Genomic DNA, 19004 nt, shown 5'->3' with positions numbered 1-19004 from the left:
GCATTCAAATTGTCTAGTCTGTGATTCTCAAATCTAGTGCACAAAAAAACAAGTTTTGGAAGTTCAAACTAGCCCCAAAGTGACCACTGTATTTTAAATCATCCTTAGTATTATTAGTCCACTGGGATAAAACTTTACAAGAAGAAAGATCATAGTTCTTAAATATAAAGTCAGCAGGAACTTTCTAGGGAGGAAATTCTCAGGAACTTTTACAAGATAAAATTTCCATGTTAAAGCACAGCTGGACAACTAGACAAAGAGACACCAGTCGCAAGGCCCCGTTTGTTACTTATGCTTCTGACCCACTGGCTACAGCTGTGCCAGTTTCAAGAACCAGGTTGTTACCTGGTTCCAGCTGTTTGGACAAACTACACAAAAGTCATAATTTGAGCATTCATCAGATAGGGAATAAACCCTCACATGGCAGTAGTCCTAGATGGCTCAAACAGAGAAATCCTTTGAGATGGCAATACCTGTGAGCTGCCATAACTGATCGAAAGAGAGAAATCCTTTCAGACAGCAGAAAATGTGACTTGGCTCAGAGACAATTGTCTCCTGGTCAATTGACCCCAGATTGGACTATTGCCCCCAGAATCCCAAGGAAAGACGAAGACCTCAGCCAAAAGTGAGGCAGATCAGAACCTGAGTGGACTCATGATTGGAAGAGCTGGTCCATGGAAGTGGTGCACACACAAGGGGACTCGTGTTCATACCAAACCTGTTTCCAGGAGACACTGGTGTGCAAAGATGAGATCGCTTCATATCCCACTTCTGACACCATATGTCAACCTATAGAAGCAGAAACCAGTTTAAGAGGCAAAACATTTATTTGGGATAAAGAATTGCAATTCAGGGAACAGATTCAGGTAGAAACCCAAAGAAGTGTCCTGTTTACAAGAGAGGGACTCAGGTTTTTATGAGAAAAATGGAAGAAGATGAGGTAAGTTGTATTAGAGAAGAGTTCATTGCTGCCAGATGAGGTAATGCTAGGATTGTACTTCATAGATTGACTTAAGATTCAGTTATCAGGCAAAAGGCTGGACTTGTACTTCATTGATTGGTTAGTGATTTAGTCATCAGCAAAGTCCAATTTCATCATTTCTTACAAACAGGATATTCTTGTCCTCACTGACTACTTAGAATGTTGGCAGTTTAGTCCAGTTTGGGGAATAAAGAAAGCAAGATGAGCTAGGAAAATCCTTGGAAATTGCTGCTCTGCCTCCATTTTAATGTGGCCCCACTCACGTCATCTTTCACAATGTGCAGTCTTGGGAAACTGATTTAAAATACCAGCCTTGCTTTCCCCATTTCCAAACTGAGGATAATACTATTTATCCCACAGGGTTATTTGCAGGATTTAATAAAACAATAAACATACACTAATTAGCATAGTGCTAGAGTATAGTCCATGTCCAATCCAAGAATGCTACTATTGCTGTTACTATTCCACCAACATTCTCTAAGTGTTTCTCAGAATTCTCACCATTTATCATCCCTCCCTTCACCTTGTGGTCAGACTTTTCTCTCTTCTCTTTCCAGTCACTCCTTCCTTCCCCCATTTCTCTCACAAGTCACCTTCTTGTTTTGAAGCAGCGGCTCAAACGCTTAACTGGCCTCCACCACACACAAAGATGTGGCTCACCTTAGCAGTTTTTCCCATAAGGTCACTCTCGGCTTCACTCTACCTGGGCAGGAAGTAGAGCCACACTGGGCCACCTTGCCATGCTATTGACCCTCCTGTTTGTGAGACTCTTGCTGCCCCTGCTTCACGGCCATCTCCCCGCCAGGCAACCTGGCTGTGCTGAAGCTGGAGCAGGAAGCATTGGTGGTGGTATTCTCGGGTAGCTTGGCAATCCTGCTGGGCATGGCCAACATCACGGTCTGCCGCATCCACTGGTACCACCACCAGGAGGGCAAGGACCTTGAGAGACTTCTCTGACTGGCCATGTTTAAGCCGGATGTGTTGTGGGATTTGGTCCTGAAAGTGGATAAAATCACCTCCATAGAGGCCAAGGACGGCACCAGCAGTACCCTGTCAGTGCTGATGCTGGAGAAGCATGATGCAGGCATGTATTACTGCACTGCCTGGGACCCGTATCCAGCCCCATGAGCCACAGTGGCCCCCATACAAAAAGAACTCAGACTCCCTGGGCTGTTTATGCCCGGTAATTTCCACCACCCCTGGGTCCCTTAGGTTGCCCTGCGGTCATCCCTCAGCATCCTAGACTCTTCTAGGCCACCTCCACCAGCCCACTGCAGACAACCTGATGAGACTGAAGAGCCCAAGTGCACAGGCTGGCGCAGACTCAGGGAGCCGTCTAGTCAGAGGAGATCTTTGTAAAGATCATTTGGTCAGCATTTCTGAAGCATTTGGAGGAGAGTCTGTTCTGCTTAATCCAGTAGCCACTAGCTACATGTAGCTATCAAGCACTTGAAACGTAGCCAGACCAATAGTCCAAGGTGAGATGGACTGAATGTGTAAAATACAAACCAGAGTTTGAAGACTGAGTATAAAAAAAGTGAAATATATCGTTAACAATTTCTCTATTGATTGCATGTTGAAATGATAATATTTTGGATATCTTAGACTAAATGAAAATAGTCATAAAATTAATTTTACCTGTTTCTTTTTACCTTTTTAATGCAGCAGCTAAAAGAAATTTAATTTGTGGCTCAAATTAGTGACTCATATTTATTTCTATCGGATAGTTCTGTTAGAGACTAACAATTTAAGAATCTCACCATCCCTCCTGAAGAATATGTAAATAAAATATTTTGCAAATCATTTGAAGGGTAAAGGACTCTCCAAAGATTTACCACAAAGTGGTTGAAAGCAATTCCTAAATCCAGTTTCTAAGTTGCTGCCCCACCATCCATCGATCACTTTGTGGCAGAGGAGTCAGCGGGTAGATGCACAGGAGACAATATTGCCACCTTCTCGGCACCCTCGTCCATTAGCAGGCCCACCACTCAGATCGTGGTGGTAGATGACAATCTCCATGCAGGATGATGCAGTCAGCCCTGGGGAGACATCAGGCCATCTGGCCTCCACTTTCCCCTAACCTCACCCCATATGGAAATTTGGGTGGATCTCCAGCTGCTACGGACATCTGTTCTTTCATCTCTATAAAGATGTGTCTTAACTGCTAAAATTCTGTGGCGCTGATTTCTGTATTAATGCAAAATCATTAAAAAAGTTATAATTATGTTCACTACCTTTTTATAAAGCCAATAAACTTCCTCAAAAAAAAGAAAGAAAAGGAAGGAAAAGAAAATAAAAGAAAGGGAAGGGAAGGGCAAGAAAAGAGAAGAAAATCTGTGTTACTCATTCTCAAGCCCCAAACAGGAAACCCCTCTGCTGCTGTATGTGGGGAAGAGAAAAAAAGCTTTTTGAGGTCTAAGCTGAATTGACACATTTTCAGTTGAAAATTCAAAGTTTATGTACAGTTTAATAGCATTGGTAAAAATGGTTAAAGAAAAGTCTAAATGATCTGAAGGAAATGGGTTCCTCAGATTCATTAACTCATTGTCTGTCTCCCTTGGCTTCTGTTTTTGCAGTGAGGAATTTTTAATTCAGACATGCCTGCCTGTGAAAGAACCCAGCACTCCCACCTTCTATTGAAGGTCTAGGTCGAGGCTAAGACCCCCCCAGTATGCGTGAGAAGGGGTCAGGGTAGAGGGGCCTGAATCTTACTTTAGCTCTGTTTCCAGGTTGTTCCTTCATTGCATCTTCCCCATTGTGCTAATAACACAGAACCCTTTCTCCTTCTTGCCCCCATCTCAGTGCCTGAGTCCATGGAGGAGGGAGCTCTGTGAACTGGTGATAATGAGGGTGTGGCCAACAGGGGAACAAGCTCCTCACTCATCTCCCTACAGAACAGCATCGTCCACATTCCCCAGAGGAGCTGCCCAGTGCTCTGCTGTGAGCCTCCACACCGCCCTACACCCCTCTTCACCCCTCACTGACTCCTGCTTTGCCATTTATGAGTTCTGCGACCTTGAGCAAGGTCTTACCTCTTCTAGGTAACGGTTTTCTCATCTCCAAAATGGAGAAAACAACAGTGCCCAAAATGCATCTTCTCTGAATTATACCACTTGATTTCAGTTTCAACCTCTGAGCTTGCAGACACTCTTTTCTGCATGAAAATCCTACAGAGAAATATTTAGATGTCAGTTCTATATCTTTCTGGATGGAGTGATCTCATCTTCAGGGTAATCATTGCCAGATTCTTAAACTTTGATTTCTAAAAAATGGCCCCAACTTGTTTCACTTTCACAGTCACTTGATTTAGGAAACATTCCAGCTGGCCTCTCTCTAAATGAGGGATTCACTATGGCAAGGTCATGGTTGGTGAATTTCTGCTGATGCCCTGGGGAGTGTTAATTGAATACAGGAGGACAGAGTATAATAGTGAACGGATGAGAGAGTCAAGGACGTCTGGGTCAGTCATGGAGACTGAGCAGAACACACATGTGAGAAGTTGGTTTGACTACTTTATGTGCAGAATCTGCAGTGTTCCTGGGCACACCCCCAGCCACACTGGTAACAGCCTGAGAGCTGCTGAGAAATGGAATCCCCTTACTGAGGAGAACCTGAGCGTCAGGGCCTGTGGTGACTAGGTGATCATTGTCCGCAGGTTAGGGAGAAGAGGTTCATGGAGGAAGCAGCCACCATATGTAAAAATTCAAGAAGTGAATCAAGGGTTTTTGGTGGCATTTTGGAGACATCTCTACAGAGCATTAATTGACTTACTGTGTACAGTACAAATATTTGTGGTTGAGTGGGTTCCTTTACACCTTTCATATCCCTTTTTTTCCCAATATATAGGTGCCCACACAGGACATAAAGCTACCCAGTTCAACTTTCTGAGATTGAGTCTCCCCATCAGTTAAAGGGGTGTAGGAAGTGTCCTACCTCAGAGGGGCGCTGGAAGTTTCATTGAGTTAATCCATGTAAAGACCTTAGACCCGTGCCTCTCACATACTAAGTGTTCAATAACTGTTAGTGCTGGTTGTTACTATTTGTGACCTGGACCTGTGTAACAGGGTATAAATGAGACACAGAGAGGAGTCCACCGTGATGAATTTTCCTCCCAAGAGCCTCTTGGAGCTCAGATGTTTGAAAGAGCAAACTTCAGCCTTGGCTAGGATGGCCTCTATGCTCCGCTTCTGCTATGGATGCTGGGAGAAGCTGGTACAGCCTGAGGCCTGTTTCTAGTGAGGGACCTGGGACTCAGAGAGAGACTGTAGCATCCAAATCACGCAGGCATTGCTAGCAGCAGAGAAGGGATTTGAAGCAGGTATGAATGTCCTTAAAACATGCTTTTCCCACCACACAGCACATATCCAGGAAGAACTGAAATAAAGGAAAAAGAAGAGGAGGGGGGACAGGCTGCTCTGTATATTCAGGAAGATGCAGAATATGTTGCCACAAATGTACCCAAGTAGGAAATGTGGTCCTGTAATGGAAACGGTTGAAACAGAGAATTCTAATTTATTGGGTGAAACATCATTAATCAATCAAGCAGAATATTTGAGTAAATAATGATAGGTCTGGCACTATGCTATTCATTATGTATTCACCTCAAGGGAAATAAAGAATTAAACTAATGATTCCTTGATTTCATGTAGTACATAAGTGTTCTGAGAAGGTAGAAATTAATGAAACATTGATAAAGCCTCATGGAACCGGAAGATTCAAGTAAAGATTTTGCCAAATAAGAAAACGAGAAAGTCTACTTTTATCACAGACAACTGGGTTGAAACAGTAAGAAGGATTAGTAAAATTGCTATTGTAATCAAGTTTTCTGACACTGAAAGGACATATCTCGAGAAAAATAGCATCCCAAATTTTCAAATATGTTATTATTTATAGATCTTTATTATTTTTTAATCAAACTCTCCAGTCATTAATGTTCACTAATACTTTGGGTATGGGAAAAATAGGACATTTTTAGCCAGTTCCCTCCTTGCCCATGTTTGCTGTGAGAGGGGATGTGGGGATCTCTCTGAAGAGGAGGATGAGTGTGGCTGCTTCACAGACTTGGTCATGCAGCTCCACCCCACAGAGAATCTTCTAGGAGGGCAGGGTTGAGACCCCACAGCACCTCAGGCTGGGGACTTCTGTCTAGAGATGCCATTGATATCATTCAAGTCAAGGAACATAAAGAGCGTACCCCTAATCCTATATAGGCCTCCCAACAGTAGATCTGTGCTCAGCTCAGTCTGCTTCAACAGAAGCAGAGAGGAGAGGAAAGCGGTGAAGGTCATGGGTCCACTGAACTCCCGTGTTACGCCAGGGGTTGTGCTATGCACCTTCCTTAAACTGATGCTGGGAGATAGGCTTTCTTATTTCACTTACATAGTTGAAGATGCTGAGTGTTAGATGGCAAATAAAGCAAACTGATAAAAAGCAGAATTGGAATGAAAAGCAGCACTGAATGATTTCATGCTCTCTTCTATAGTACACTGTGTGGACTCGATATAAGAGAAATAAGTTGGGGTTGCAGCTCTACCATTTACTACCTGAGGGGCGTTATGTTACACCCTCATCCCCTCTGGGACTTGCTTCCTGCCTCAAAATAGCATCATTTAGCTAAAGTAAGCTAATAGATGTAAATGATTTGGAAATTGTAGATACTATGTGAAAGTAAAGGATTATAGTTTCATTTTAACATCTTTTATCCATTCCAATGAGATCTGTAATATGAATTATCTCTTAGTGATAACCAATATTTAAGGAGTGCTCATGTAGGGGACACATCATGCTTGATGCAGTAGGAGGATTTAACAATGACTAAAACATAAGGCTGATGTAGAAAAATGAAATTTAGCACAGGATATAGGAAAGCAACAGGTAACAACTGGTCAAGCAAGGCAGAAGTGCCAGATGTAACTAAATAATGGAGTTATTTGCTGTTATACGGACTCAGGAGAGGGAGAGAAACCCCTAAGAAAAGAAAAGATGCTACAGATATTAAATGATATTGCTCATGAGTGAATAGAACTTTCGTGTGCTGGATGTGTACTGAGAGTTTCATTTTGTCCCAGTCTCAAGCATAAGGCAACAGTCACAAGGTATGCTTGCATCCATAACAAAAGGGACCAGATCAGTGATTCTAGCTGGGGGCAATCCCCCACCAGGGGGCCTTGGTAATGTTTGAAGATATTTCCGGTTGTCAACTATGGATTGGGGGTGCTGCAGACATCTAGTGAGTAGATGCCAGGGATGCTGCTGAACATCCTACAATGTACAGGACAGCACCCCATCTCAAAGAAGTTTTGAGCTCAAAATGTCAGCAATGCCAAAGTTGAGAAACCCAGGGCAAGCTACTTTTCTGAAAGACTTGCTATGAGATGGCCAGAATTGATAGCTCCAACCTTTGGCCATGAACTACATCCAGCCTGGGTACAAGAGGAGTTTACAGAATCCTAGGGGACACTGATTCTGCAGAGACTTTCTCAAAGAGCATTGTTGGCAGTGTCTTGATAACCCCTCTCTTCTCCCAGTGAGGACATGAGGAGGCAGCACTCCCACCTCCACACCAAGCAAGGGGACTCCCCAGGCCCTGGGCCACCAGGAAACCAGAGCAGAGGTCTGTGTGAGGGGTCATGGAGGTGTTTGACCTGTGTCCTGAGGGTTGGTGGCTAGAGAGACCAGTGAAGACTCACCTGGAAAAGTCAAAAGGTGTCTTCAGATCATAGCAGACTGGGTAACTTTGACCAACTTTCCTACTGAAATCAATAAGATAACCTTGATGAAACAATAATAATAAATAATCTTCCTAAAATGTTCTAAGACCTAAAAAGATAACAAGGTATGAATGACTTTTAGCTTAGTAAATGGACTTCTTACTTTGGTGTCATATAGTTATGAGTCAAGCTTCCATATGGTGCTGACCGATTAGTAACCTCAGAAACGACTGATCTGGGCTCAGGGCTCTGAGCGCCCATTTCTTCTGCTAGCATTCTAGAAGGCTCCCTCCTCCTCCTGTTCCAGGTTCTCTATCTCCTGTGCCTTCCTTCTTTGGGGGCACACAGTCTGGGCAGACAGGATGTTATGGCTACAAATATTCATCTGCTTTTTACTCTGGGAGTGGAAATTTATTCCTCTATTTCTCAAATTGATTGACGAATTTTAAAAAATTAATGTTCTACCTTGTGATAATTTTGGTTTTTGTCTTGGAAATACTATTCTTCCATTTAAAGTTAAAATTGGATACACACAATTGAAGCGACTTAAAATATTTATTTCAATAGCAGAAAGGGAGCATATATTTTTACTCTAGGATATCCAAATATAGCTTCATACACATACAGGTATTGACAGACACCAGATCAGGCTTTTGAAGATCAGCAATTGAATTGAAAAGAAAACCTTGTTCAAAGTCAGTTACATGAAAAAAACTGCAACCATAAGGTACATAAAATTCTGTCTGTCCTTCTTTAGTCCTTAATAAAAAATTCACAGAAGAAGACATAGTGACCTAATACATTGCCCCTGGAAGCCTACAGGATCATTGGAGCCAAGATAATAAGCATACACAGCCCTTATCATGACTGTGACCACATCCTTCCCAACACGGAGCAAGCTCGGTTCTGAGTCCAGACGTCAACCCTGTCTAGGCCTCAGCCTCAGCCTGCAGCACTTCCTGTGTTTCTCAGGTCAATGTGTCAGTATCAAAGAAAAGGGGAAGAAGAGTCTAACGGCTATCAATTGCACCCCCACAGATGCCAGTAGCTGTGCCCCCAAATGTCTGGTTTGATATCATGTCCTATTGACGTAGATTCCTATTTACAAACTGTGTGTTGTAACGGCTTGACTATCTCAGAAAGAAGGTAAGGCCTATTATTTTATTTCTCAGGGATTTGTAGTAATAGTGAAAAGCTCAGGCTGAAGGTGCCGGTAATGAACAAATTGGAATTCATATCTTTTTAGCTCCCAGTGGCTATGAGATAATGTGCTAGATGTTGTATGTGTTCAGAAGCTCACATGATCATCATAAAAACCCCGCAAGTAAACTTATTTCACGGAAGACAGAATTGATGCTTAGAGAAGGGCCGTAATCTGTCTAAACAAATAGCCCATGTTGTTTCAATTACACTATTGGGCCACTTCAAATACCCTTAGTGTTTATTAACTTTATGAGAATATACTCTGGCATCTGTGGACAAAGATGGGTTTCGTAGACCTGCTGCCCAGCCCTGAAGATCCTGGTAAGGAACAAATGAATAGTCACTCAAGAAGCCATGGCTTAATGGTCACCTGAGGCGCATAGCTGATAGAGGTCCCTTTGTGGACAGTCTACCCTAGGAGCCTTCTCCCCAGTGGAGGGGAAAGGCTATGAAAATCACCTATCTTCTGTGTTTCATGAACTTCCTTTAGCAGGAAATATCATGGTTAGGGTACAACATGGGGAGGGCTTGAAACCCCATGGCCTGGACTTAAGTAAACAATCAAAATGTGTGATGAGCACAATGTTTTCGAAATTTGTAGCCAGCTCATTTTTATTCTTCCACATGAGATGTCACCTGTAGCCCTTCCTCCACTTAGGCAAACTGTGAGATTTACCACCCGTGGGAGGAGACGGTGGCTGTGCCCAGAACAAGCTCACTTTTTGACTTAATCATGGGATCATGGACTTGAAAGTCAGATTTAGTTGAAAAAGGAAGGGATGTTCTAAATTTTCAAATCTCTTATATATATAGGTCAAAAGGCAAGCCTCACAAACTGGGAACACAAATGTTCCTAGCGGTACTAGACACAGAAAACTGGGGGTGTGATGTCAGCGAAGTTAGCATCCACCTCAAGAGGAAGGGGAAGCACTTGTTTCTGGGATTTGTTGAGAGACGGTGGGGAGACAGCAGGTGAAGGGGCTTCTGCTTCCCTTGTCTCTGAGGGTCTTATTTCAGAAGAACAGAAACTTCAACAGAAACCCAAAACAGACGGAGAGAGAATGTGAGAACAGCTGGCTGATCTCAAGCTTCCCCAGTAGGCCATGGTAGAACAACATCAACAGTGGAAGGTATTTGCAAAGACGATCTCAAACCAGCACTGATTTTCCCCACAGGCTGCACATATAGCAGATCCAAACACGTCTCAGGGTCTCTAAGAGGGTGAGAAGTGCTGAGGGGTCCAGCACACGCAGCACGCTCAGGATGAGGATGAGAAGCTGCAGGGTGGGAACTTCATATCCCAAGGCATGGTGTGAATCACTGGTGGGGTTCAGGTCCGGTTATTGCACCAGCCAATTCAGAGGAAGAGGCCAAATCCCAGAGACCAGCAGGGTAAAGGGCTGGAAGTCAGTGAGGACACAGAGAGTGGCAGGAGGAGACTATAAAAACTAACACTCCTCCCACGTGTAGTGATGTCATCTTGGGACAAGAGGAGGAAGACAGGAACAGAAAAGATGAAGACTGTACCAAAAGAGACTGAATCAACCTGAAAGAGACCATTCCAAACTGGAGGAAACCATTTTAAGTCTGTAAGTTTAGTGCCTCCCTCCAACATCAGAACAAGAAAGAGATGAGATGTGTCATTTACATATAATGACACTCCTCTGCAACACACACTGAGTGGTAGTGTGTGTCTGTTCTACCACGTGCCCTGCTCAAGGGTGCCTGGGTGAGGGGGCACCAGTGGGGACAAAAATCCCATCCCTTGCCCACCCCCCTCTACACCCGGGAGCAGGGCTGCAACAGCCTGGAGAAAGAGTGCCTTTTTCTAATTCTGTCTAGGGGTGCGTCTTTTTTTTAATTAGTAAAAAGGAGTCTTATGTGCTATGGGAGGCCCTATTTAGCAGGTAGTAAGTAGAAAGAGTTATGTAGACAAGATACAGAGTTTTAAATAAATTGAATCCATGAAGCTTCCTGGCCCTAAGGAAAGACAAATCTAGCCTAGATAAAAAGAATTATCAAAGAAACAATGGATATAGTATTGTTTGAATCCAGTAACCAGACTTTAAATTCCAGAGCCTTGAGAGAAACTGACAGTCATGGCAAACATAGGGGGAAAAAAAGGCCTTTCCACAGACCACATAAACCACCAAGTAGGACCCCAAACGCTAGAGTCAGAGGACAGGAGTGGACTTGAGCATCTCCAGCAATGTAAGACCCACTCCAGTGACTGTTGTGACAATTATGAGATTTCTAAGTCCAAAATGCTTAGAATCAAGTCTGGTGTAGAGCAAGGACTCAGTGAGATTAATTATTAGTACCTGTAATTAAATTTTACTTTTGTGTTTATCCCCTTGTATGGAATAACTTGGACAATTACTCAAAAAAAACCTTCCTTTAGGGACATTGCCAATGTTGCTATCTCCACTAGATGCACCTATCTCTATCTCTGGGTCTCTCTCTGTCTCCCTCCCCATCTCCATCACCATCTCCATCTCCATCACTATATCTATTTCTACCTGTCTGTCTATTTACCCAAATATCTGGAAATGAACTTGTGGGCTTGTTGTTGCCACAACATGACTAATGTTCTCCAGATAAACCAGGCACCTCAGAAACGTCATGGATGGTGACCCCTGTTTGACCCACTTATTTCCTTCCCTGAAACCAGCAGACACACACACCTGACACTGACCTGAGGCTTCTGGCCACCAGCATCCTCAATTCTCCACCTTGGCCTTGGAGGCAAAGCCTGGGTAGACAAGATGTCAGCTACTGGCAATCATCTGCCCTTTTCTCTGGGCTAGTGAGTTTGTCCTTCCTTCTGTTCAGATTACGTGAGAACCTAAAGAAATTATTTAATGCTGCATCTGAGTATTTCAGAGAAAAAAATCTGTCTTATTCTGTATCTTTTTGTAGTTAGTAGTCAAAATGGTACAACTATAAATATCTGTATCCACAGCAGAAAAAAAGGATAAATATATTCATGCACAGTACTCAACATTTCATTTGCTACCTTCGTCATATATTGGTGCCAACAGAGTGAACCAGTTCTGGAACATCTGATAAATATTTGGTCTCTTACACACCTGCTCAGAAGCATTGACCCAGGGTGAGCATTGGTACCCCTCTCTTCCTCCTTCTGATGCCCCTGTGCAGGGGAACAGTGAGTCCTTCTAGTTGTAGGCTACTGGCCTTCTGGTCTACCACCCTCTACTACTCAACTTCAACTTCCCAGTGTTGATCACCTCAGAAATGGTATTTACTGGAACAGAGGGAAAAGAGGGCAGCTGCCTCAGGAGAAAAATCCAGCCACTGAGCCAGCTTCTTCCTGTCTTTTCTCCTCAGGAGAACCCAAGCCAGTCTGTGTTCACATTGATCCCACACGATATGTGACAGAGCTGGACATACGTTTCAGAGACAAGTGCTGTCCAGGGTTAAAGGAGCTCTAACACACACAAAGATTTCAGAAAAAAATCATATAGAAATCATGAAAACAAATGAAGAAGTGTAGCTGAAGAAAAAACAAAGGAAAAGAAGTTCTCTAAATGTGGAAAAATGAAATACTAATAATATTTGACTGATGTCCCAGGTTTCTATTTCCAAATGGTCACCAAAGCATTTAACAGTGAAAGTTGGGGACAAAATGAAATGGTTGACAGCATGGGGAAATTAAATTAACAAAATGGTCGTAGCAGTGATGATATCTAACAATTCCTGAACATTTGTTAGATGCTGGAGACGGTACTAGGTACTTTTAGTTACTTAATCTGCATAAACTTTTGAGATGAGTATGATTATTGCATCCATTTTCAGATGAGGAATAAAGAGATTAAGAAATTTGCACAGAGTCAGGAAGCTTCTAAGTGATAGAGATGAACAGGAAATAGCTGCCGACATTAAAAAATACTTCAATGACGTGAGAAGTTGCTGCGAATGTAGCGTGAACCGAAAGGAGAAGAATACAAAACCCTATGCGTATTGCACATGTAACTTACAAATATAATTACAGTTCACAAAATCATATTAATATCCATGTATATATGCAAAGAAGAAATCTAGAACTTAACGCATCATAATGATAACAGCTGTTGATTTTGGTGACATGATCATGGGTATTTTCCTTTTCACCTTTACCCTGTTTCTCTGAGTTTCTTCAATGAGTAACTTAACCAGCATGTCCCATTATACCCTATGTGACTTTTGTTGAGTCTCGTCGCTCCTCTGTACCTCAATTTCCCGATCTATAAAATGAAAACTACTAACTCCCATATCATGTAATTGTCTTGAAGATTAAAAAAGTAAAAAACTTCTTTTAGAAAAAATACTAACAAATAGAAAATGCTCATTAAATATTTGCTATTATAAAGTTAATATTTATTCAACATGAAATGTTTTAAAATATTATGCTGAGAAATAGCGTTCATAAAATAGCTCCTAGACAAGTAGAAACCATTCCCATTTCCACAGCAATCAAGCTGCCTCCATGGCCCCCTCACATTCATGCCTAAGAGCCCTAAGGAGACCATCAGCCTTATCCTGAGATCAGCAGGGCATGAGGCCCACAGAAATCCCTAACCTCATCCCTGCAGCCAGCACTAAAGGCCAAGGTCCCACCTGACCCACCACTTCCTACCCCCTCCCCAGTTCAGGCCACGCCCACTTGCCACTGACCTGAGGCATCCAGTCATCAGGTCCTCACTTTCCTGCCTTCTCCTTGAGGACACAGCCTGGCAGACAGGATGTCACTGCTGGAAGCATTTGCCTTCTTGTCCTTCTGGGCTGGTGAGTCACATTCCCTGACCATTGCAGTCTACGTGAGTGAGCAAAGAAATTCTTTAACGTTTCTTATATTGTCAGAAGTTCACTGGAAATTCTCTTCTTCTACTTACAGTTGGACTTGGGTTAACAAAAGTGGAGCAGTCCCAGATATCAATTTCCGCAGAAGTAAAGAAAAGTATTAACATACATTGCAAGATAACGAGCTCAGATTTTGCAGGGGAATACATTCACTGGTACCGGCAGAAACCAAAGAAGGCTTTGGAGCATCTGATTTACGTGAGCTCAACAAAATTCCCAGCTCGAGCTAACTTAGGTGGGAAGAAAAATAAACTTGAAGCAAGGAAGGATTCTCAAACTTCCACTTCAATCCTTACCGTAAATTTCATAGAAAATGAAGATGTGGCCATCTACTACTGTGCTGGATGGGACCACAGTACTAGATCTGTGGAGACAACCCACACAAGATCCCCTCCTTGGGTCTGTGCCCACCCACATCCTTCCCAACAGTGGCAACCACAACCAGGCCCAGCTGGGCTCCTGGCCTCACCCTCTCCTTCTCTGCAGCACTTCTGGAGCTTTCCAGGAAGCCATTTGGATTAGGCTTGCTCATTAGCTTCCAGCTGATCTCCAGGAATTGTGCTTCCAAAGCTTTTTTTGACACTATTTCCCAATGAATTAAAGTTTTGTCTGGGGACAGAGAGCACAATGGCTGTGCCACTGTCCATCATCTCGCCATCCAGAGACCCTCAGTAAATGGGCAAGATTCAGAGAGAGAATCTCCGTGAGCCATTATTATTATATATATGCAAGACAACCCCTCTGCAATACAACTATTATTGGTCCATTTTACAACTAAAGAAATTAAAGATTAGAGAATTTAGGTTCAATGAGCAACTAAAGACAAGAAGTCAGTGCTTTTTAAAGTGGACTGTGAGACCACACTGAGTTTAAGGATTGCAGTTCTGTAAGTGAACGCTAGGGGGTCTGGGGTAAATTAGGGATGCAGCAACGCTGTTTTTCAGGGAGGTGCGGGGACAAGGATTCTGCCCATATGATGTTATCAGAACAGAGCTCCAAATTCATTGAGACCCTTAGATGAGCCCACCATATAGGGTGACCCTTGATCTACTCATGAAAGAGGAGAAAGAATCTGCCAAGACCAGAAGAACTAGCATTGTGTGTGTGTGCTGTGTGGAAGTCCTCTATCCACGGGCTCAACTCCTTGACTATATCAGCCCCTTTAACCCTCACTACCTACAAGGTCTATTCCATTATCATCAAGCATATTTGACTCATGAGGTAAGTGAGTACCAAGTGGTTCAGTCACTTGTCAAGACTCACAGCTGGCACGTGGCTAGTTGGGAGAGTAGGGTAGGGACCCAGATAATCTGGTTCTTCTTGCCTCTCACACTAACCACTTCTTTGCTGCAGGACAATAAGAGAAACAATACACTGTTCCATCCCCATAGAAGAGAGAGAACTAACCATTATGGTACATTAACTGACACAAATTATTACTATGTGCTGAAGCACGTGACCGGGATTTGAATGATTAGGTGTCTTCACAGAATAAATAAAATGCCAATAAGTTGTCAATCTACTTTTCAATATAAAATAACAAAAAGATCCTTATTTTCTATTCTAACAGTGCTATCTGTAGTGGGCTTCTGGTAAGAGTACAGATATCTCCTTGATACTGTACACCTTAATTAAAAATTCTACAAACATCAAAATATTCATTCTCTCCAGCCCTTATTTCAAGGATCCATAGTCTAGTGTTCAAATGTGAGATGTACTGGAAGGAAAAAGCAGGCATTTACAGGTCATGCTGACACAAGAGATGGAATTAGACACATGATCCTTCCGCCCTTCTTCTCCCATCTTTGGTGGCTCATGTTTCTTTGATTTACATCCTGACTTACACCCTTTATGACCATGATGGTTCCTTAGTTGGGGGACCATCGCCTTCTCGAGCCAAAACACAACCTTCCCAGCTCCCTGCAATTTTTATGCAAGCAAATTAGAGACCAGAACCGGAGTGGAACACACCAAATGTGAGAAGAGGAGCCCTTTCCAGAAGGAGTGCGTGGAAAATGTGGATTAAGCTTCTCAAAATATCTTTGCTGAATTCTTTGCCTGGATTTTCTTGTGTATTGCATGAAAGAGCAGTGGACCTCTTGATGCAGTGTCTTCAGAGGAACAGACCTCAGGAGACAAAAGTGATGTCAGCTTTTCCATATGATCCCTAAAAAAAATTGTGACAAATTCAATGATGAACCAGGGAAAGAATCAATAGTTTATGTTGCACTCAAATGACAAAATATTATGAAGCCAGTGAAATGGCCTTTTTGATGACATAATTAAAAGTGAAAATGTTTACATTCAAATATCAAAAGGTCACATAAAGTAAGAAGGAATATACGTTAAATCTCAAATACATAAATGTCTGTGTTGATGGAAGAAACAAAATGAAAGGGAATATTTGAGTTTTAAGATAGATTTTTTTCCTGATAGTGTGGATAGATTATTTTCCTGTTTATATTTTTAATGATTTTATACATTTTCAAAAAGGTGACTACAAAAATTTTTACAAATAAAATATTATTTAGCAAGGTAATTTTCCCTTGTTTTTCAGTAATAATAAAAGTATAACTTGAAAACATCAAAAAGGGCTTATTATGTGTCAGGCACTATTACTTCTATTTTATGATCATTACCATTTTCAGTAGGATCATGTAACTTTCTTAAGTCTCTGAAAGATATTTATTTAAGCAGTGGTAGATGTACAAACTGAGACACAGAGATTAAATAACTCAGCCAACATCAGAAGGGGTAGGTAAGTAGCATAGAAGGATGGCTATCTTCAAAGGTCACTAATGATGATATTCACATAAACTTTTTAAGGACCTGATATATTTTCAAAATATAAAGTTAACTAAGAGAACAGAATATGAAATTGTATGTGTAAAGCCCATTTAAAATTTAAAAAATACATGTGTAATGATCCAAGCAAACATCCTACTATGTATAAATGTGCAGAGAAAGTACTTAAACGTAAATGATGATGGTTTTCATTTGCATCACTTCATAACACCTTTACTCAGATTTTCGTCAATGAGTGTCTGTTGCTTATCCAGGCTCCCACATCTACCAGCTTTGTGGCTTGGGATCAGTCACCTTTGCCACATGTTCTCATCTGCCGAAGGGAGATAATAGTACCACTGACTCTCAAGATTGAGAAGTGAAGTGAAATAAGGCAGGAAAACACTTAGAACAGTGCCAGCTCATCCTCAGTACATATTAGACTTAATACTAATTTTAAAGGTTTATTATTACACGTAAAAGTGAACATTAATTAAAAATACCCGTCTCTGTGCATCGTGCTCATGAGATAGTTCCAAGGTCCAAGTCCGGTGGAAGCCGATCTCATTCCTACAGATGGTCTGATACTCCTTCTGGCAATTTCAATCCCGTCTCCTCTTGAAGGGCACCAAGATTATGAGTGAAATTTAATTTCTCTGAGTTATAACATGCATGGTGACAACCCAATTAATTATGAAACAAGTGCTCCATTGTATTTCAAATCAAAATGTCTATGACTTTTAAAATGTATGAATAATGTCAATTTGAAACTGCAGTTTGCCTTTTGTTTATATTGTAAATTACTGTCCATATTTCATACTCCTGAGTGATGAATACAAGAACATCAACAGAGGGGCTAATTTTAATTTTATGACACAGATATCCATATCTTCACAGCTATGGAGCAAAGTTTCTGTAATGTGAAAATTAAGGAAGGAACAGGAAAGTTGCAAACAGAATTAGGTCAACTCCAGAACTGCCCCCACCCACCCCACAGACGCATTCTGGTCCAGACTGCGAATGCTACTCCCCCATCAGTTGAGCACCCATGGATCACCAGAGCCACCTAATCTGCTCAGCTCTGCAGCAGGTACTGAAGGGCCCCCAAGACCACCTGACCCACCACTTCTTCCTCTTACACCAAGTCACACCGCATCCTCCTCCCACTGGCCTGGACTCTCCAAGGACCAGGGTCCTCACTTGCTTCTCTTCTCCCTGATGACACAGTCTGGCAGACAGGAGGACAGTCAAGGGAACATTCATGATTTTCTCCCTGTGGGCTTCTGAGTTGTTCCTCCATTACTCCAACATAGATGAGAGATGAAAGAGATCCTTTATTGTTTTCTTTTTCTATGTCAGGTGTTCATGGGAATTTCCCTTTTTTGTTGGCAGTTGGACAAGGACAGGTAAAGGTGGAGGAACCCGAAATGTCAACCTCCAGGGCAACAGAGAGAGAGCTCACATGTCTTGTACGGTGCCCACAGCAGACACTGAAAATACAGTTATGCTCTGGCACCAGCAGAACCAAACCAAATTATAGCACATCCCACATCTAACGTCTCAGTAAAATCCCCAGCTCCAGTTCACTTAAGTGAAAGAAATGCCAATTTTGAGACAAGAAAAAGTTTTCAAACATATACTTCAACCCTTACCTAAACTTCATGGAAAAAAATGTGGGCATTGACTACTCAGCTGGTGGGACCCCCAGTACTGGAGGTGCCAACACACCCAACAACAGCCTCCCCTAGGTCTCTGCCCCACCACAGCCTTCCCACAGACGCAAACTCGACTACCTCCCTCCTGGGCTCCCAGCCTCAGGCTCGCCTCCTCTGCTGTACTTCCTGAGCTTTCCCGGAGGCCAACATGGGTTATGCTCTCACATTAGGCCCCAGCTTGAGCAAGAAGCACTCCTGACCATTATGTTCCCAAAGCTTCGTTTAACACTACTCCCTAAGGAATTAAAGTCTTGTCTGGGAACGAGTGGACACAGGCCCCATTTATCACATCACCATCCAGAAACTTCCACTAACTGTGAATGACTCAGGCTGAGGGAGGGAATCATTGTGAACACAGGACTCCTAGATAGAGTACATATACATTACCATATACAGTTATCACAACACCCCTGCAATATAACTATTGTCTGCCCATTTTACCCATTTCTTTATAAAGAAATTAAGGTTTAGAGTATTAAAGTGTTTTGTCAAAGACAAGGAGTCCAGGCTTTTTTAACTGGACCATGACGCTACCCTGAAAATTTAAAGATCATAATGCTATGAAAAACAGAATACTTGAGGTAAATTTGGGATGGAGCAAGGGTCTTTTCTCTGGAGGAGGAGGAAGATGGTTCCTCAGTTCATATTCAGATTGTGCCAGCATGATGCCATCAGAGCACAGCTCCGAGTCAATGGGACCATTAGATGAGCCCACCATATTGTGAATAACTGTTGGTTCTGCCTGTGAAA

At 42.4% G+C, this 19004-nt stretch overlaps 1 protein-coding gene and 1 long non-coding RNA gene across 7 annotated transcripts in view; one reads left to right on the top strand and one right to left on the bottom strand.

Annotated features, from left to right (window-relative positions):
* LOC103545034 (platelet binding protein GspB-like) overlaps positions 1-19004 on the top strand; it is a 476815-nt gene that overhangs the window by 430530 nt on the left and 27281 nt on the right. The window lies entirely within an intron of this gene.
* The window catches only part of LOC139082749 (uncharacterized), a 28359-nt gene that overhangs the window by 4439 nt on the left and 4916 nt on the right, over positions 1-19004 (bottom strand). Inside the window, exons 2-7 of one of the 4 annotated variants that reach the window (XR_011538951.1) lie at positions 15727-15922; positions 13570-13708; positions 11591-11740; positions 7672-7734; positions 4015-4149; positions 643-789 (exon numbers count right to left, since the gene is read on the bottom strand). This is a non-coding gene — a long non-coding RNA (uncharacterized lncRNA). Of the gene's footprint in view, positions 1-642; positions 4150-7671; positions 7735-11590; positions 11741-13569; positions 13709-15726; positions 15923-19004 lie in introns of all 4 variants that reach the window. The other 3 variants (XR_011538952.1, XR_011538949.1, XR_011538950.1) reach the window with 3 other exon arrangements.

Source organism: Equus przewalskii, chromosome 4, assembly GCF_037783145.1.
Source record: "Equus przewalskii isolate Varuska chromosome 4, EquPr2, whole genome shotgun sequence".
In the NCBI taxonomy this organism is placed as follows: domain Eukaryota; kingdom Metazoa; phylum Chordata; class Mammalia; order Perissodactyla; family Equidae; genus Equus; species Equus przewalskii.
This window is presented reverse-complemented; position numbering and strand designations above follow the sequence as displayed.